This window comes from Chlorocebus sabaeus, chromosome 7 (genome assembly GCF_047675955.1).
Source record: "Chlorocebus sabaeus isolate Y175 chromosome 7, mChlSab1.0.hap1, whole genome shotgun sequence".
Classification (NCBI taxonomy): domain Eukaryota; kingdom Metazoa; phylum Chordata; class Mammalia; order Primates; family Cercopithecidae; genus Chlorocebus; species Chlorocebus sabaeus.
Genome location: NC_132910.1, coordinates 101,489,131 through 101,510,661, shown reverse-complemented (window position 1 = coordinate 101,510,661; position 21,531 = coordinate 101,489,131). Strand labels below are relative to the sequence as shown.

At 35.8% G+C, this 21,531-nt stretch overlaps 1 protein-coding gene and 1 pseudogene across 4 annotated transcripts in view; one reads left to right on the top strand and one right to left on the bottom strand.

The window, feature by feature from the left end:
- The window catches only part of LRBA (LPS responsive beige-like anchor protein), a 764,757-nt gene that overhangs the window by 286,547 nt on the left and 456,679 nt on the right, over window positions 1-21,531 (top strand). The gene's annotated exons all lie outside the window — the stretch shown is intronic.
- LOC140712039 (protein archease pseudogene) lies at window positions 7,710-11,395 on the bottom strand (annotated as a pseudogene).

Sequence of the window (21,531 nt, the reverse complement as noted above, 5' to 3'; positions counted from 1 at the left end):
AATGGGCGATGTTTCTCAGGGCTTCTTTGAGTGGGATTAGGAGTGGCATGGGAACCTAGAGTGGGAGAGATGAAGCTGAAGGAACATTTTTGTGGTCAGGGGTGATATTGTGGGGTTATTAGAAGAAACATTTGTCATATAGAATGATTGGTGATGGCCTGGGTACAGTTTTGGATAAATTGAGAAACTAAACAGAAGATAGAAGGTCCGAATAAAAGAAGTAGAAAAATAGTTATTAAAGGACTAAGAATTGGGAGGACCCAGGACATCCAATTAGAGAGTCCCCAGGGGAGTTCAGCATAATTACTTGTTTGGTTGGCAGGTTTTTGGGCTCTATCCTTGAGTTTTTTATGTTGTCATACACCAGGCCAGATTGATTTAGGTAAAAACAACACTCTTCATTTAAGAATATACAGAGTCCTCCTATTTCAGCAGTGAGTAAGTCAAGGCCTTGGTGGTTTTGGAGGACACCTGCAGCTAAAGAGTCACCTTGGGCCTGGAGGACTGATAAAGTTTGTGATATGTCTGTAATGCTAGCAGAGAAGTCATTAGAAAGGCTACGGAAGGTTGTGACAGAGGTTGAAATGCCTGCTCTTCCAGCACCGAGAGCAATAGTGGAGGCAGAAAGTCCTAAACCGACAAGCAAGGGAATTAGTGGAATAACTCTTTTTTGTCGTGTCGGTGTCATGAGGGGAACAGGGAGCTCTTCGGTCCCATTTGCAAAATGGATTTTGGGAGTTAGGAAACCTAGTGTGCATGTGCCTGTCCAATTAGGAGGTAGACACATGTAGGTGGAGGATCCACAGAGGAAGAAGAGACCTTGTGCGAGGCAAAACTGGAGATGCAAAGTAAAAAGATGAAAGGGAGTGCTGAAAGGGGGAGTCTTGTACCCAGACACCTAGGGATCCAGCTAGGGCGGCAACTGTCAGAGGTTGTAATGGGGACTGATGAGGTAACTGTAGAGGGGGAGGTTCGATTTTCATGGTGTATGAGAAAATGTTGAGTATCTATGAGCAACCTTTCACTGTTATTTTCGGGACTGGGTATAAGTAAACAAGAAGAGGACCTTGGAGGAGAGTCTGAAGAGCAAGGGGAAGGTAGCCAAGGATGGAGTGAAATACAGGGTAAGTGTCTTCCTAAGCAATAATTACTGCTAATGTTTTTAAGTTTGCCAGTATTCACAGAGGGCTTGTCTGTAATACGGAGCTGGAAGGCTCCAATTGTTTCAGTGATGTATGTAGTTGGGCTTTGGATATGAAGAGTAAAGGAACATCGAGAAGGTGAAAGGTTACCTAGGGGAATTCCAGTGCGTTTTTGCTGAGAGATGCATAAAGGAGCGGCCACAGGAATAGTAGTTTGTGTTGTGAGAGGTCCAAATATGGGGGGAGTAGAGTTGATATAAGGAGAAAGAGGTCGAGGGATAGTGAGAGAGGTTGGAGAAGAGAGTAAAAAGAGAGGCCGCTTACCCAATTTAAAATTGGTGAGATGTTCCTTGGGCTGGTTGGTCTGAGGGATTGTGGGTTAAGGTGGGGGGATATGAGAGGAAGACGCAAAGGAGGCTCTGGGTTGGGAAGAAGGGTAGCGATGAGATATGGCTGTACTCCAGGAATAGTCAGGGAAGCAGATAATTTGGTTAAAATATCTTGGCCTAATAAGGGAACTGGGCAGGTGGGGATAACTAAAAAAGAATGCTTAAAAGAATGTTGTTCAAGTTGGCACCAGAGTGGGGAGTTTTAAGGGGTTTTGAAGCTTGGCTGTCAATACCCACAACAGTTATTGGGGCAAGGGAAACAGACCCTTGAAAAGAAGGTAATGTGGGGTGTGTAGCCCCCGTATCGATTAAACAGGAGATGGACTTTCACTACTTTCGTTAAATTTATTTCTAGGTATTTAATTTTATATGTTTCTGTTGTAAATGGGTTACTTTTTTGAATGCATGTTCAGATTGTTCACTGTTGGCACATAGATATGATACTGATATTGACTGATTGCTTGAGATGGGATCTCACTCTGTCACCCAGGCTGGGATACAGTGACACAGTCATGGTTCACTGTAGCCTTAAACTTCTTGGCTCAATCAGTCTGCCCACCTCCTGAGTAGCTGGCACTACAGGCATGTGCCACCAGGTCCGGCTAATTTTTGTATTTTTTATAGAGGCAGGGTTTTACCATGTTGCCCAGCTGGTCTCGAACTCCTGGGCTCAAATAGTCCATCTCCTTATCTTCACAAAGTGCTGGGATTACAGACATGAGCCATCATTCCCGGCCACTACTCTTTTTTGTATGTTGGTTTTTGTATACTGCAACTTTACTGAATTTTTTTTTATCAGTTCTAATAGTTTTTTGGTGGACTCTAGGTTTTTCTAAAAATAAGATAATATCGTCTGCAAATAAAGATAGTTTGACTTACTCCTTTCCAATTTAAATGCTCTTTATCTGCTTCTCTTGTTGGATTACTCTAGCTAAGGCTTCCAGTACTATGTTGAATAATAGTGGTGAAAGTAGGCGTTCTTGTCATGTTTCAGATCTTAGAGGAAAGGCTTTCAGTTTTCTCCATTCAGTATGATACTGGTTGTGGGTCTGTCATATATGGCTTATTATGTTAAGGCATATTCCATCTGTATCAGGTTTTTTTTGAGGGTTTTTATCATGAAGGGATGTTGTACTTTATGTGATACTTTTCAGCATCAATTGAAATGATCATTTTTTTATCCTTCATTCTGTTGATACCATGTATCATATTGATTGATTTACATATATTGAACCATCCTTGCATCCCTAGGATAAATCCTACTTGGTCATGATTAATGACCTTTTTAATGTATTTTTAAATTAAGTTTGCTAGTATTTTCTTGAGGATTTTTGCATCAATATTCACCAGTGAAATTAGCCTGTAGTTTTCTTTTTTAAATATGTCTTTGGTTTTGGTATCAGGGTAATCTATTGGCCTTGTAGAATGTGTGTAGAATTCTTCCCTCCTCTCTATTTTTTAGAATACTTAGGATATGATTGGTATTAGTTCTTAAAATTTTTGTTAGAATTCAGTGAAGCCATCTGGCCCCACGCTTTTCTTTATTGTGAGACTTTTTATTAAGGCTTCACTCTTGTCACTTGTTACTGGTCTGTTCAGGTTTTAGATTTCTTAATGATTCAATCTCGGTAGGTTTATGTGTCTAGGAATTGATCCATTTCTTCTAGATTTTCAAAATTTATTGACATTTAGTTGCTCATAGTAGCCACTAATGATCCTTTGAATTTCTACAGTATCAGTTGTAATGTCTCCCTTTTCATACCTGATTTCATTTATTTGGATCTTCTCTTTTTCTTAGTCTCATTAAAAGGTTTTCAATTTTGTTTATCTTTTCAAGAAGCCAACTGTTCGTTTCATTGCTCTTCTGTATTGTTTTCTTCATTTCAAATTCATTTATTTCTTCTCTGAACTTTAGTATTTCTTTTCTTCTACTAATTTTGAGTTCAGTTTTGCTCTTACTTTTCTAGTTCTTTAAGGTGCGTTATTAGGTTGTTTATTTGAAGTTTTTCTTTTTTTTTTGATGCGGTTATTTATAGCTATAAATTCCCTTCTTAATACTGCTTTCATTGTATCCTGTATGTTTTAGTATGTTGTGTTTTTATTATCATTTGTTTGAAGAAATTTTTCAATTCTTTATTTCTTCATCATTACACTGGTGATTCAGGAACATATTGTTTAATTTCAATATATTTGTATGGTTTTTAATATTCCTGTTATTATTAATTTGTAGTTATATTTCATTGTGGTCAGAGAAGATGCTTGATATTTCAGGTTTTTTTGAATGTTTTAAGACTTGTTTTGTGAACTAACATATGGTCTGTTCTTGAGAATGACCCATGTGCTGAGGAGAAGAATGTATATTCTGCAGCCGTTGGATGAAATATTCTGTAAATATCTGGCCGGGCGTGGTAGCTCACGCCTGTAATCCTAGCACTTTGGGAAGCTGGTGCAGGTGGATCACCTGAGGTCAGGAGTTTGAGACCAGCCTGGCCAACATGGCGAAATTCTGTCCCTACAAAAAATACAAAAATTAGCCAGGTGTGGTGGCATGCTCCTGTAATCCCGCCTACTCAGGAGGCTGAAGTAGGAGTATTGCTTGAACCTGGAAGATGGAAGTTGCGGTGAGCCAAAATCATGCTACTGCACTCTAGCCTGGGTGACAGAGCAAGACTCTATCTCAAAAAAAAAAAAAAAAAGTTCTGTAAATATCTTTAGATCCACTGTTCTGTAGTACAGATGAAGTCTGCTATTTCTGTTTTGATTTTCTTTGTCTATGAGATCTGTCCAATGCTGGAAGTGGGATATTTTGGTGTCTCTAGCTATTATTGTATTGGAGTCTATCTCTCTCTTTAGTTCTCATAATATTTTCCTTATATATTTGGTTGCTTCAGTGTTGGATGCATGATATGGTTTGGCTCTGTGTCCCCATCCAAATCTCATCTTGAATTGTAATCCCCACATGTTGAGGGAGGGACCTATAATCCCCATGTGTCAAGGGAAGCAAGTGATTGGATCCTTGGGGGACAGTTTCTTCCATGCTGTTCTCATAATAGTGAGTGAGTTCTCATGAAATCTGATGATTTTATCAGTGTTTGGAAATTCCTCCTTCACTCTTCTCTTTCCTGCCGACTTGTGAAGAAGGTGCCAGTTTCCCCTTCGACCATAATTGTAAGTTTCCTGAGATCTCCCAACCATGTCAATTTGCGAGTCAATTAAACCTCTTTCCTTTATAAATTACCCAGTCTTGGGTAGTTCTTTATAGCGGTGTGAAAACAGACTAATACAGTGCATATTTATTTACAATCATTATATCCTCTTACTGGATTGACTCCTTTATCACTATATAATGACCGTCTTTGTCTCTTCTTACAATTTTTTTCTTAAAATCTATTTTGTCTGATTAAGGTAGCTACTCCTGCTCTGTTTTGTTTCCACTGCCTTGGAATATCTGTTTTCATCTCTTTATTTTCAGTTTATGTGTATCTTTATAAGTGAAGTGTGTTTCTTATAAGCAACAGATCATTAGATCTTCTTTTTAAATTCATTCAGCCACTTTATTTCTTTTAATTGGAGAGTTTAGTACATTTACATTTAATGTTATTATTGATAAGTACAGACTTACTGCTGCAATTTTGTTATTTGCTTTCTGGTTGTTTTGCAGACTTCTCTTCCTTTTTTCCCTTCCTTGTCTTCCTTGTAGTGAAGGTGGTTTTCTCTGGTGGTATGATTTAATTTCTTGCTTTTTATGTTTTGTGTACCCATTGTATTTGTTTCAGTTTGAGGTTATTATAAAGCTTGCCAACACAATCTTATAACCTGTTATGTAAAACTAATGGAAACTACACTTCTCACTGATTGCATAAACAAAAAGGAACCTAATAAAAACTATACTATAACTTTGTCTCTCTAGTTTTACGCTTTTTGTTGTTTTTCTTATCTTTTTTTTTTTTTTTTTTTTTTTTTTTTTTTTTGAGACAGAGTCTGGCTCTGTCGCCCAGGCTGGAGTGCAGTGGCCGGATCTCAGCTCACTGCAAGCTCCGCCTCCCGGGTTTACGCCATTCTCCTGCCTCATCCTCCTGAGTAGTAGCTGGGACTACAGGCGCCCGCCACCTCGCCTGGCTAATTTTTTGTATTTTTTAGTAGAGATGGGGTTTCACTTTATCTTATTGTACTATCTATGTCTGGAAAAGTTTTTGTAGTTATTATTCATTGGTTCATTATTTAGACTTTCTACTTGGTATATTTATACACTCCAATTACAATGTAATACTATTCTGTGTTTTTCTGTGTGCTTACTATTACCAGTGAGATTTGTATCTTCAGATGGTTTCTTCTTGCTCATGAACATCCTTTTTTTCTTTCAGACTATAGAGCTCCCTTTAGCATTTCTTTTAGGACAGGTCCGGTGTTGATGAAATCCTTTAGCGTTTGTTTGACTGGGAAAGTCTTTTTATCTCCTTCATGCTTAAAGGATATTTTCACTAGATATATTATTCTAGAGTAAAAGTGTTTTTCTTTCAGCACTTTGAATACATCATGCCACTCTTGTGGCCTGTAAGGTTTCCACTGAAATGTCTGCTGCCAGATGTATTGAAGCACCATTGTGTGTTATTTCTTTTCTCTTGCTGCTTTTAGAATCCTTTCTTTATTCTTGACCTTCAGATTATTAAATGCCCAGAGGTAAGCTTCTTTCTGCTTGCTGTTATATAAGCTTCTTTTACTTGAATTTGATATCTTTCTCAAGGTTGGGGAAGTTTTCTGATTATTCTTTTGAATAAACTTCCTACCCTTCTCTTTTTATCTACCTCTTCTTTAAAGCTATTAACTCTTAGATTTGCCCCTTTGAAGCTGTTTTCTGATAGGCATGCTTCATTTTTTCTTATTCCTTTTTTTATCCTCTCTATATTTTCAAATAGCCTGTCTTCAAGCTCACTACTTCCTTCTTGATCAGTTCTGCTATTATGAGACTCTGATGACTCTGATGCATTCTTCAGCATGTTAATTGCATTTTTCAATTATAGAATTTCTGATATATATATTTAAAGTTTTTTATTTTTATTTTTTGAGACAGGGTCTGGCTCTATCACCCAGGCTGCAGTACAGTGGTGGGATCTCAGCTCACTGTAACCTCCACCTCCCGACTCATTCTGCTTGATTTAAAAAAATATTTTAATCCTTTTGTTAAATTTATCTGATAGAATTCTGAATTTCTTCTCTGTGTTATCTTGATTTTCTTTGAGTTGCCTCAAAATAGCTATTTTGAATTGTCTATCTGAGTTGTCATATGTCTCTGTTTCTTCAGAATTGTTCTCTGGTGCCTTATTTAGTTCATTGGTGAGGTCATGTTTTTGTGGATGATGTTTATACTTGCTAATGTTCTTCAGTCTATGAGCATTGAAGAGTTAATTATTTATTATACTCTTCACGGTCTGAGCTTGTGACCGTTCTTCTTGGGAAGGCTTTCCAGGTATTTGAAAGAACTTGGACCCCAACCCCAATAAGGCTGTGTTTTTTGCTGACTCGTAGAGGTACCGTTTTGGTGGTCTTAGATAATATGTGGAAGAATTATCTGGATTACCAGCCAGAGACTCTTGTTCTTTTCCTTTTCTCCCATACAGACAGAGTCTGTCTCTCTTTGCTGAGCCACCTGGAACTGGGGATGTGGTGATGCAAGTAAGTCTGTGGCCACCACCGCTGGGACTGCACTGGGTTAGACCTGAAACCTGCACAGCACTGGGTCTTGCCCAAGTTTCTTCCCTTCAGGGCCATGAGTTCCCACAGGCTCCAGGAATGTCCAGAGGTGCTGTCTGGGAGCCAGGGACTGGAGTTAAACAGCTTAGCAATTTACCTGATATTCTGTTCTACTGTCGTTATGCCTGCACTCAAACCACAATACAGTCTTTCCTACTCTTTTCTTCACTTTCCACAGGCAGAGGTGCCTTTCCCTGTGGCCAACCCCACCACCGGTCCACAGGGGATTCCTTCAGACCACCACTGATGTTTACTGAGAGCCTAGGGGCTCTTCTTTCAGCTTGTGGTAAATGCTGCCATGCCTGAGACTCGCTTTTTAGAGCAGTGAGCTCCCCTCTGTCCCAGAGCAGGTCCAGAAATGCTGTCCAAGAGCCTAAGCCTGGACTTTGGGACCCCAAGAGCCAGCTTATTGCTCTACCCCCAGCCGAGTTGGTACATAGGATGCAAGACAAAGTTCCCTTTATTTTTCCCCTCTGCTTTTCTGAAAAATTAGTAGTGTTTCACTCTAGGCACCATAGCTGGGAATATGCTGGGTCACCCCTGAAGCTAGTAAGTCTCAGAGCCCAAGACACATGGTATATTCCCCTCATTATCACTGCCGGTTATTCGGGGCCCAAGAGTTCTTTAATCTGCAGGTGATGAATCCTACCAGGACTGGGTTCTCACCTTCAAGACAGTGGCTTCCCTTTTGATTCAGTTTATGTCTAGAAATGAAATACCATCCGAGAGCTAAGGCCTGGGAATGGGGCCTCATGACTCTGCCTGGTGCCCTATCCTACTGTGGCTAAGCTGGTGTCCAAGTCAAAGTCCTCTTTATTCTTTGCTCTCCTCTCCTTAAGCAGAGCAAGGAGTAACTTTCATTGCTATGAGAGCTTCACTGCCTGGGATTAGGGCAGGGATGATGCAAGCACTTCCTTCGCCATGCAAGCTGGTGTCTCTCTAGGTCACGTGCCACCCTAGTTCACTGGTCCTAAGCCCAATGTAGCACTAGGACGTGCCTAGAAATTGCAGTCCTTGGGTCCTAGTCTGCCTTTCAGGTTTATCTAGGGCCCCAGAGTACTTTAGCCTGGGTGGCGAGGCTTGCCAAGAAACTCATGTTCTGTCCCATGGGGTATGTGATTCCCCTCTGGCTAGGGCTGGTCCTCATGCTCCGTCTGTGGAAGGAGCCAAGCATAGCTTTATTCTCTGCTGTGACAGGGCAGCACTGAGATGAATGTAAAGTCCTCCAGTCACTGAGCTCTCCTTCCTCAAAGTGCAGTTTCTGTCTGCAGTGCATGGCCACTGATGGGCGATGGGGCAGAGGTGGCATCAGTGATTCAAGTCTGTCTCTCCTGCCCTGCTCAATGCCTCTTTCCATGATGTGAAGTTAAAAACAAGTACTGTGATCACTCACCTGATTTTTGGTTCTTGGGATGGTGCTTTACTGTGTGCAGATAGTTGTTAAAATTTGGTGTTGCAGCAGGGTGAACGAACGGGATAGGCCTCTATTCTGCCATTGTGCTCTACCCTTCTCTGATGTTGCTGATTTTTTTTTTTTTTTTTTGAGACGGAGTCTTGCTCTGTAGCCCGGACTGGAGTGCAGTGACCAGATCTCGGCTCACTGCAAGCTCCGCCTCCCGGGTTTACGCCATTCTCCTGCCTCAGCCTCCGGAGTAGCTGGGACTACAGGCGCCCGCCACCTCGCCCGGCTAGTTTTTTGTATTTTTAGTAGAGACGGGGTTTCACCGTGTTAGCCAGGATGGTCTCGATCTTCTGACCTCGTGATCCGCCCGTCTCGGCCTCCCAAAGTGCTGGGATTACAGGCTTGAGCCACCGCGCCCGGCGATGTTGCTGATTTTTTTTTTTTTTTTTTTTTTTTGAGACAGAGTCTGGCTCTGTCGCCCAGGCTGGAGTGCAGTGGCCGGATCTCAGCTCACTGCAAGCTCCGCCTCCCGGGTTTACGCCATTCTCCTGCCTCAGCCTCCGGAGTAGCTGGGACTACAGGCGCCCGCCACCTCGCCCGGCTAGTTTTTTGTATTTTTAGTAGAGACGGGGTTTCACCGTGTTCGCCAGGATGGTCTCGATCTCCTGACCTCATATGTCAATTCATACCCTCTTATGGAAGCTGAGGATATTAAACACTTGTATGTTCCTTTTCTTTTCTCTACCCTCACCTCCTAATTTTTAAAGTTATATTTTAATTTTCATGTTGTCCAAATTTATAACATTCATGTTTATAATCACATTCTTGTAGTACTTGAGTTTTTGTTCTTTATTTAAGTGAATTCAATACACACTCTTCATTTCCCCCCATTTTATTAGTCGCAACTTAATTTCCAGATTCTTTCTTTTGACTCAGTTCTTAATTGGCTGCATATCATGGTTATTATTTTTTCCACAAGGGGCTTATGTGTGTTGTAAACTTAAAGTTCTTCCATGTTTAAGAATATTTGCTTGCTGTCTTTATATTTGAATGGCATTCTGCTTAATTTTATATATTTTTTTCTGGGTGTGGAAATATATTTTCTCAATTTTTTTTTTTCCCCAATTGGATTTAGTACCAGGCTGCTGCTGACATCAGCATTCCATTCTGGGGGGAGGCTGGAGGGCTCACATTGCAATGGAAGGGCATGAGGCACCTGCTGCCACAGCAGATAATCAACAAATGAATGACCATAACTGCCCCCTAGGAATTGAAGAATTCTTTAAAGTTTGATTGTTTGGGGAACACAGACCAAGGATGTGCCCTGATTTTCCATTTCTGAAAGTCACAGTTCAAGTTATAAATTTCTGGCTGGGTGTGGTGGTTTGCACCTATAATCCCAGCACTTTGGGAGGCCAAGGTGGGCAGATCACTTGAGGTCAGGAGTTCAAGACCATCCTGGCCAACAAGGTGAAACCCCATCTCTACTAGAAATACAAAAATTAGCCAGGCATGAGGTAGCACATGCCTGTAGTCCTAGCTACTTGGGAGGCTGAGGCATGGGAATTGCTTGAACCTGGAAGGCAGAGGCTGCAGTGAGCTGAGATCATGCCACTGCACTCCTGCCTGAGCGACAGAGCAATACTCCATCTCAGAAAAAAAAAAGAAAAAAAGTTATAAATTTCTGTTCTACAGTTACTGTATATCAAAAGATACTGTAGAAATTAATTCACATTGTCTTCCCCAAAGGAAGAGAAAAAAAATAAAAAACAATTCTTAGGAGTCTTTTCTTTTTTGGTCTTAAATGTCAATGATCATAAAAACTTCTGGGTTTTCTTTATTATAGACCTGCATTGCTGAATATGTTATAACTTTGACTTCTGTTCCGTGAGTGTGCTTGGACAATGAAAATTCTTCTCTTCAGCCAATTGATTGTAATTTGAAATGTCTTTGATCAATACAAAGTACTTTTACTTCCCAGGGTATGAAGAATTCATCAGCATTGGACTTATAAAGCCACTCATCTAAAAAGTAAAAAAGAAAAGTAGAAACTCCTTGGGTTTTTACTTCTATTGTTTGGAGAGGCTCCACAGTCCCAGTATCTGTGATGTAACCAAACATGGCCATTGCATGTTGCTCAAATGCTTCCTCCAAAGTATCTCCCCATGTGTGTAACTAGACATCTGCTGTATGATCCAAATACTCGTAATTCCTATTGACTGGTGGATAGTTGGCCTTGATCACCTTCTGTTCTTCAGTCAAATTGTAATCTCTAACATCTCCCTCTTTCTGTGCCATGACTGCCTTGCTTGACTTAATTTTTTGGGGTAACACTTAAATTCTCTTAGAACTTTGTAGACATTGCTTTGTTATCTTCTGACTTTGAATGTTGCTTTCAGAGGACAGTCTGATATTTTCCCTCAATTTTTGATTTGCTTTTTGTGTCTTCTGCCTGTGATTTCTTTGTCCACAAAATTCTTTAAGAGGAATATAGCTCAGTATTGAACATTATTTATCAAATTATCCTGGGACATAATTTCTTGTTATAATAGGCAGATTCTGACTTTTTCCTTCAGTTCTTAGGAAATTTTTTGGATTTGAAATACCATTTTCACTTTGTTTTGTTTTTCCTTACTTAGTAATACTTAATAATATTATGTTAGCTGTATGTTTGTCTTTCACATATATTAGTTATTCCTTAGTTGCTTGACTTTCTTTGATCCTTAGCCTTATTTTTCCACCAGTAAGTACATTTTTAATGTTTTATTTTGTCTGGGGTATTTATTTATAACTTATTTATTATGTCTATAAAGCTTATGTTCTGTTTCTAATTTTGTTTATTTAGGACTTCAGCCTCTTAATCACTTACTTTATTTTGAATTTTATTTGCATTATGTTTTTGTTATGTTGTTCATTAGAAAAAATAATCATGAAGAATTTTCTTTTATTCTTTGAGTTACACTTTCTCATCAGATTTTTTGTCTTTTCTATATTAAAGTTTTATTTTAAATCTATTAACTTATTTATTTGTTGATTGATTGGTGCTGTGTGTTTGTGTAACTACCATGCTTTTTTGTTTTGTTGTGTTCATTGTTAGAATGCTCTGTGCAGATATTCTGTTGGCTTACACAACAAGATATCTTAGTGACTTATTTTCCTCTCTATCCTCTGTGTAAAGGTAATATTTCCCCCATCTGAGCTACAGTTTGAATTTTGTAGAATATCCTATAGCCTATCATGAAGAGAAAGCACTATTTGAAATAGGTGAGGGGACTTTCTTAGAAATCCTCAATTTTTTTCTAAGATTTTGTTAAATATTTCCTACCAAGTTCATTCTATCTCGTTAGACTGTAGACAGTTCTCATGGGAAAATGTGCTTAGGCTTTGAATCATTTTCCTCAGTCATTTAAGAGAAGAGAGTAGAGTCGAGTTTACTTCAGTTTTAGTGAATCAGTACCATTTTTCAATTTCTTGCTTCACCAGTATTTGTTCTGTAAGTTTTTCTGGCACCTCCAGGTAGAAGGGGAAAGAGGTAATGTTACCTACTCAATTTGTTTCTCTCTGTATTTGAAGGCATTGAGAAAATTATCCGAATTTTGTCAGCTTACCAATATTGCTTTGGGGGCATGGGGACATGATTAAGAACTAAGCTTTGTTGCTCCCTCAGTTCTAGAACCAGTTTGTTTTTGTTCCCCTTGGCAACCAATTTTTTGATGTTTGGTGATTTATGGTGTGTTCCTTACATTGTTTCATTATTTTTAAAAATTATTTTTGTTATTTATTTATTTATTTATTTATTTATTTTTTGCTGATTTGTTTTTGGAATTGAGGAAGAAAAAAAATGTAATTGCAATATCAGCCTACCATCCTAACCTGGAATCTATTTCTTAGTGTACTTTCTAATTAGTTACGGAGAAGTTTTCTTTGTTGTAACTATGGGTTAAGAGTGCACTTTTTTTAAATTTGAAATTTAGTGACTGTGGTGGTGGGTAGTGTATGTGTTCTTTTGTATATGAATGAGAGAGAATAATGGAGTAAACATGTAGAATTGGTGTATGAATGAGAGAGAATGAGGAAGGTGGAAATGTGGAATTGAAAATTGAAGAAATGTTTCTAAAACACTCTGTCGTGAAAGAGATTAAATTGATTTGATCTGAACAGTATATATATTTTTGATTTAGGTAAGGAGTGATGGTGCCAACAGTAGCTAATATTTCATGAATCCTTGTGCTATTTCAGTAGCTATTAGAGGTGTGTATAAGTAGTAACTAATTCTTACAACAAACCTCTGAGGTAGTACTGATATTATCCCTCATTTTATAAGTTTGAAAATAGCATAAAGCAGAACTAACCTAGAGTTAAAACTTGGATCCATATCCGGATAATCTGTCTCCCAATTACTAATCTATGAATTTGGTTCAAATTTTATTAGATTTCTAAAGAACGTGTGAATGGGATCTAATCCTAGAATACATTACAGCTTTATTCTAAGCTGTTTAATTTTATGTTTTGTCTAATACAGTTTTTCATTTTAATCATTATTGTGCTGTGAGATTTACAATATTGTATAGTAATATTTTAAGGTGTTACAATAAAATATTTAAATAAAACAAGAAATATTTCCAAGTAAACATTGTTTTTACTTAAAATTTTAGCAGAGAAAATATATTTGTTCATGTCTTCTACATTAGAGTCAATTTTAAGAGAGCAAACGTATATTTTTTCTTATGTATACTAGTCTTTACCCTTTTTCAACAAACTTCAATTGGTTGAAGCATGTTCATGTTCTAACTGTATTGCTCTTAAACGATACTCTGCAGGATGAGGCATATATTTTTTTTTTGAGACAGCTTATATTTTAAAGGTTATCTGTATTCAGCCTTGAATTCATGCTGTACATTCTTAAATAATATAACTGAATTTTATCTACTGCTAGTTACCTTCTTCTGCAAAAAAAGAGATGTTGTCATCTCTTTAATGTACCATTTGTGGTTGTAAAGTAGCTGACTTGTTTCATTTATTATCAAAGGATTGATGACAGTGTAAATCTGCAATGTGCATCTCTTTAGTTCATTGCATGCTTATCATTGGAGTGGGATATCCTTGACATTTTATGCTTTTGGTTTACAGAGAGGTTCTGTGAATGTCATGACATCATTGATTAGCTGTACATCTTAACTTTGTTTCTGAATCTTATGGTTATAAACAGAATATTTATGAAAAAAATTATGTCATGCAGAACATTGTACCTTGTAAACATTGTGCATGTGTTAATGCACACGTTTCCTGAAAATCATTTTTGTAAAGAATGTTGTCTTTCAGAATTTTAGTTTCTTTGAACTAATGTGATATATCTGTAAAACATATGTGCTGATGATTATCACTTAATGATTTTACCTTTAGGAATGTATATGAGTTAAAATCCACTTCAGTAAGAATTTTCAAATGTTCTTTGGGCCAGTGTTGCTTTGAATTTTATCTAACATGCTGTAGAGGTCACTTGTTGCTAGCTTCAGTAGAACTGCAAACCAGGTGGTCTCTCAGTTTTTTTGAAGTAATGAAAATGGAGTCTTTTTTTATTAAATAAAGACCATGAAAACGCTGATGATGATGATGATGATGATGATGATGACGACGACCATTATTATTTTGAGACAGAGTCTCACTGTGTCACCCAAGCTGGAATGTTGTGGTGCGATCTTGACTGACTGCAACCTGAACCTCCTGGACTCAAGTGATCTTCCCACCTCAGCCTCCTGAGTAGCTGGGACTACAGGTGCACACCACTACACCTGGCTAATTTTTGTTTTGGTTTTTGTAGAGATGGAGTTTCGTCATATTGCCTGGGCTGGTCTCAAACTCCTGAGCTCAAGCCTCCCAAAGTGCTGGGATTATATATATGAGCTGCTATGTCTGGCAAATATAGCAGTCTATATATATTTTTAGATGAAGAATTCAAATATGTTTTTCCAATTAGCAAGCAAAATATTTTTATTAAAATAGTGAACATTTTTGTGAGTACTTTTAAATTTTTAAAAATAAACATTTTTATAGTACCACTTATTTTTCTGAATTCTTAACAAATATAAAATAAATTATCAAACAATCCTTTGAGGTAAATGTTATTATCTTCAGCCCAGTTTTACAGATGAGAAAACTATAGCGAGGCTCAGTGATTTGTTCTAGGTCATATAGCTAGTATGTGATGAAGCTTGAACTTGAACCTGGTAGTCTGATACCCAGTATAAACTGATGATCTTTTGCATGTGGCCTCTCTAACATCATCTATTAAGTGATTTAGTACGCATTGTCTCATTTCAGTACCACAACACATCTTTGATGTATGTATGCAAGGTAGATTGAGTGAATATGATTTAGCTTTGATCACAGAACAATTAAATCCATGATTCTGAACTGGAACCCAGGTTTCATAACAATAACCCAGGACAGTCTGTCCCCATTGCCTCTGTTGACTTCATGGCAGTGTTTTCCTATTGTAATAATATATTATATTATTGAACATATTCTTGACAGTTCTAAGGAATGTGAAACATTTTAACAATTACATATTTTAGTGTTATGTATTTTAGGGTAATGTATACACCAATTTTAGAGCTAATCATGATAAATTATTCATTTTTTCTCCTAAGTAGTTGCTTTTTTCCTCAGTGATGGATTTTTAAATTTAAAAATGTTTATTTTTCTAATTATAAAAATGAAGTATTTTTTAATATAGGAAATTTAGAAAATAAGAAATGTAAATAATAAAAGTCATTTATTGTCTACATCTGTTTATCTTCGTTGGATTTTGCTTTTTGTTTTTGACTAATTTGAAATAACTATAGATGTAAATAAAACAGGTTGTGAAGCTAATGCAAAGGTTCTATGTATTTTTTACCCTGGTTTCTTTTTTTTTTTTTTTTGAGACGGAGTCTTGCTCTGTCACCCAGGCTGGAGTGCAGTGGCCGGATCTCAGCTCACTGCAAGCTCCGCCTCCCGGGTTTACGCCATTCTCCTGCCTCAGCCTCCCGAGTAGCTGGGACTACAGGCGCCCGCCACCACGCCCAGCTAATTTTTTGTAATTTTTAAAAGAGACGGGGTTTCACTGTGTTAGCCAGGATGGTCTTGATCTCCTGACCTCATGATCCGCCCGTCTCGGCCTCCCAAAGTGCTGGGATTACAGGCGTGAGCCACCGCGCCCGGCCACCTATTTTCTTTTTTTTTTTTATACACATATACTCATTTAACTTATTAACTGAATCTACCCCTTCACCAAATTAGAGTCATATGCATGCTTCTTTAAAATCTGACAATAAAATAAAGTATTGCTAGCAATTTGCCATTTGTGAAAATTTTTGAAAATGTGATTTGTAACAGCTATTTATATTTCCAATATAAATATGTACTTACTTATTTTACCAGTCTCCATTCTTACACACTTAAATTATGTATATTTTGTTTTTGTAAATAAAGCTTTGAGGAATTTAGTGTTCAGAAATCTTTATTTACATTTCTGATTTTTTAGTTGGCTAAAGTCTTTTAAGTGAAAATTTAGGATCAGAGAATGAATTTTGAGAAACTTTATACTTTTTTCTTGTTTCTCTGTTCCAGTGCCATAATTGAATAATTTTCAGTTTGATAAATAAAAGCATGTAGAATCTTATTTAAAGTTCGCATTGCATTTAATTTCTAGTGAGAATGAACACTGCTTCATTATAATCATGATAGTTTTAATGTTTTTAATGTCTATTTGTTTCCTTTGCTCATTAAAACAAAATCTGTATTAGTGATTTTCTTACTGATTTTTATATGACTTTATATGATAAGAGTTTTTTCTTCTGTTTTATTTGTTGTAATATTTTCCCTCAGAACTTTCTTTTTATCATGATTTGTATTATAGATTTATAGTCTCTAAATTGTAATGCAATTTAATTGAAAGTTTTTCCTTTATTATCGCTTTCCTTATTTTTAGGTTTAGTAAATTATTTTACATTTCAAGATTATTTAAATGTTCTCTTGTGTATTCTAGATTTTCCGTGGTTTTACATATATATATACACACACACACTTTTTTCTTGTTTCTCTGTGGTTTTATATATTTTTGTGTATATAAAACATTTTAACAATTTTTATTGGTTTTATATATATGGTTTAAATATATATATTTTATCTAGAATATATATTATATATATTTTATCTAGAATATATATATTATATATATATTTTTTATCTAGAATATATTATAATATATATAAATAATATGTATAAACATAGAATATATATAAGGATATATATATTATTATTATTATTATTTTTTTGAGACAGTGTCTCACTTTGTTGTCCAGACTGTAGGTTGTTAGCATGATCATGGCTCACTGCAGCTTTGACCTCTTGGGGTCAAGTGATCCCCCCATCTCAGCTTCTTGAGTAGTTGGCCCCACAGGTGTGTGCCAGCATGCCTAGCTAATTTTTTAAAAAACTTTTTGTATTGACGGGGACTCGCTGTGTTGCCCAGTCTGGTCTCAAACTCCTGGGCTCAAACAATCCACCTACCTCAGCCTCCCGAGCAGCTGGGACTACTGGTGTGTGACACCATGCTTGGCTAATTTTCTATTTTTGGAAGACATGGGGGTTTCACTCTGTTGCCCAGGCTGGTCTCAAACTCTTGGGCTCAACTAATCCTCCCACTTTGACCTCCCAAAGTGCTGGGATTGCACGCATAAACCAATGTGCCTGATTGATTTTTAATCTTTAAAATATCTGAGATATTTTTATTTGTATTATATAAGACTCTAATCTTATTTTCTTTAAATGCTTTTAATCAGTTTCTCCAAAACGATCTCTCTTTGCTCTCTTTGGTTTGCCAAGCTTTCTTTATTACATATGACTCTCATGTTTCTTAGGGACTAATTCAAGGGTTTATATTGTGTTTCATAAATTTTTTTCCTTATCGTTCATCACCCAGTCATTAAGTTAATGGAACTTTTTTTTTGGCTTTTCTCTTTTTATTATGTAAATTATAAAAATATATAAAAGTAGAGGGAATAGTATAATGAACACCCATTATCTAGATTTAACAATTTGCTTGATTTTTATTTCTTGCTGAAGTGTTTTAAAGTACATTATAGACTTTGTGACAATTGACCACTTAGTACTTTAGTGTGAATCTTTAAAACATGAGGATGTTTTCCTATATAGTTACAACATCATCATTTGTAAAAATCAGTGACAATAATTCACGAATGTGTTCTAACACTTAATATCCTGATTTCCACAGTTGTTTTAAAAATGTCTTTACTACCCTAATTCTTCTAACAAGTATCCATTGAAGAACCACACATTACAAATAGTTGTTAAATTTCTTTAATTTTTTTAAAAAAATGTTAGGACAACCAAAACTTACAGAAATGTCTCAAGTACTGAACAATATATAAAAAAACAAATTTAATGAGATATAATTCATATAATTTACAATTCACCCATTTAAAGTGTACAATTCATTGGTTTTTAGTATGTTGACAGATTTGCCACCATCATCACAATCAATTTTAGAACAGTTTAATCACCCCAAAAAGAAACCCTGGACCGTTTATTAGTCACTCCCCATTTGTCCCCAAATTACCCCTAGACAACCATGAATCTGCTTTCTGTCTCTATTGATTTGCCTATTCTGCTGATTTGATAACATTGTAATTATAGTTTTATATGATATGTAGTGTTTTGTGATTGACTTGTTTTACTTAATGTAGTATTTTCAACTTTAAGAATAGATCTAGGGATGAAAGAAGGTAAGATTTTAGGATGGGACACTTTCTGGAATTCAGTTCATTTATGTTTCTTTGCATCCTATCATTATTAGTGTTGGAGCAGTAATTTCTTGCAACTTTTATACATCCTACTTAGAAGCCAACATCCATCTAAATTTTTAAAATTTAAGTATTGTTTTTAAGATGGATAATATATTCATAATTCTAAGCATACAAAAGAGTTTACAGGAAAAACTTTTCTGTCTTAGGGGAATCAGTATTATCAGTTTCTTATGTTCCCCTCTGCCCCCGAAATATTTTATACAGGGCATACAAATATGTTTTGTATTCTTTTACATTGATGAATGTATCATGTACATACTGTTGTGCACCTTGCTTTTTTCTTTTTTACTTAAAATAACATCTTCATGTGGGCATATACTGAGCGTTCTGATTTTTTGTGCTTTCTATAATAATCCAGTATATATTTTTATATCTCTATCTTTATTTTAAGAGGTCTTCATTATTTGACATTTATGTTCTTTCTATTCTGTGGTATTACATGCTCCTGTTTATAATTTTGTATTCTGCATTTTGTTGATACATATTTATATAGGTAGCTATTGAATTTTATATTTTTCTTTATCATCTGTTAAATTATATTGTGTTCTTAATGTCATCCCTAAAAATAATGCTGTATATTAATAAATTTTTAAAACCTATCTTATATTATGTGGATAAATCCTACCAGATGAAGGGTGCGTTTTTTTGTTTTGTTTGTTTGTTTTCGAGATGGGATCTCACTCTGTCACCCAGGCTGGAGTGCAGTGGCCCAGTTTGACCTGGCTATAACTTCTATTTTCCGGGCTCAAAAGGTCCTCCCACCTCAGCCTCCTGAGTAGCCACCACTCACAGCCAATTTTTGTATTTTTTGTAGAGATGGGGGGATCGCTTCTCGGCCTTTTGGCTAAGATCAAGTGTAGTAGAGATGGGGTTTCTCCATGTTGCCCTGGCTTGTCTTGAATTTCTGGCCTTAAGCAGTCCTTCCGGGCCTCCCAAAGTGTGGGAATTACAGACTTGAGCCATTGCCTGCGTCCCTAGGGTATTTTTTTTTTTTTTTTTTTTGACATAACCATTTCTAACTTTAAAGGATTTTTACAACTATTTAAAAGTGTTCTTGGTTTCTTTTGTAATAGGCCAATGTTATGAAATAAATAGATTGGCCATTTTGTTTTTTCAAAGGGCCACGTCTGGGACTTATTTATCCACTGGGATAAGTTAATTGTTCTCTTAATTCATTTGTAACTGGTGGTAACTATATTGTTTTTCTCCTGCATTTGTTTTGTTTTGGTTTTGTTTATTTGAATGCTTAGTTTCACCTTTTTTAAAGTGATAAAACCAAGTCAGGGTATGAATTTTCTTCTGTTCACCGCAGTGGTTTCATCCTTTTTTTGTTTTTTTTTTTTTTTTTTTTACGTGATGTTCTCATTTTTATGTTGTAAATAGTCGGTCTTTTTTGATGTAGTAGTTATTTATTTTCCAGGGAATTTGTACTTTATTATTAGTTCAAATTTTGTTATTCTTTTCTTATTTTGTTAACTTATGAGCAGATAGTATGGTCTGTAGAATTTCTGACTTTGAAATTTATTGAAGATTTTTAGTTGGCCTAATTTGATATGCTTGTTTTTATAGGCTTTTATGTATATTTAAAAAAAGAGGCACTATAATAAACCACAACATTCTGATCTATAATCATAATAAAATTTCCACTAAGATATTTTAAAGAACTCAGAGAAATGATTATCAGGTTCATTTGAAAAAAATAAATTAATATTCTAGTCTCTTCTGCATGAAGATCAGGAAGGCATGATTAGCTCTGTGGAAATTAAATGTGGGTATTGTATTATGGATCAGGTGTCAGAACACAGCATAACATTTTTTAGGTTTCTGAAGATAATAATTTTCTCGTGTTTTAAACATACCAGACAATGTCAAAGGAGTATATCAGTAGATTCGTCATGTTAGATATTTCTACAATGAAAAGTTAACAAACATTAAAACTGAAAATAAAGAAAAAATTTGGATGAAGAAATTTTACTTATTTTTAAATATGTAAAATTATAAAATTTGAGAATATCAAGATTCATAGAGAATTGGGAAAGGTATGAACAGGAAGGAGAATACCAGTTATAATTACAAATTAAAGTGACAAAACTATTCAAATACCTTTTCTATCAATGGATGAACAGATAAAAAGTGAGTTTTCCATACAAGGAAATATTATTCTTGTGTATGTGCTTGTATAGTGTGTGCTTGTATATATTATATATTTATATATGGATGTATATATATAAATTCTAAGATTTGAAATCACAAGTTGTATAAATAAAATTCTTATGTCAGAGATTTGTTATGAAGTAGAAAATATAATTCTCCAACAGATATTCCTTTCAACAAGTTTTATTCTTAGATATTCATTTAGTATTTTGATTGTTTTTTCTGTCTAATTAAAGACAAATAGTGTTACCTATTTTGTTTCATATTTAATATTAATTCATAACTTCTGTTATATTAATGGTCTAGGTTTAAATATTTAAAAAATATTTTGTTGTTGCTTTGGGTCTAAAACTGTAATGTATTCCTAATCTATAGATTTTTTCAGAATCATATGTATTATCTATATATTTTTGAATTCTAAGTTTTGTATTATTGGATACTGCAAAATTTCTTCATACTTTTACATGACTTCCTGCATTCTTTCTAAATCATGTTCAGCAGCCAGCTTCTCTGCATGATTTCTCTTCAGTAATTAAATTTAGCATTTCCAGCTGCTGAAAAATTTGTTAGCCTTTTCTGTTCATTTGTGTTTCCTCATGCGTAAAATGTAAGACTTCCACATATTTTTAATTCTTTCAGAGCACAGTTATATAGGCTGAGTTCAGCAGTTATATACTGTGAATGGTTTGCTTTCATCAACCTTAAAAAGGAATCAAATATTAATCTTACTTGTTTATTTAAATATGAATCTGATGTATATCAGATATGTAATCACATTGAGTGGCTTCCTTCTGGTAGTTTAGAAGGTATTTAGATTTTTTTTC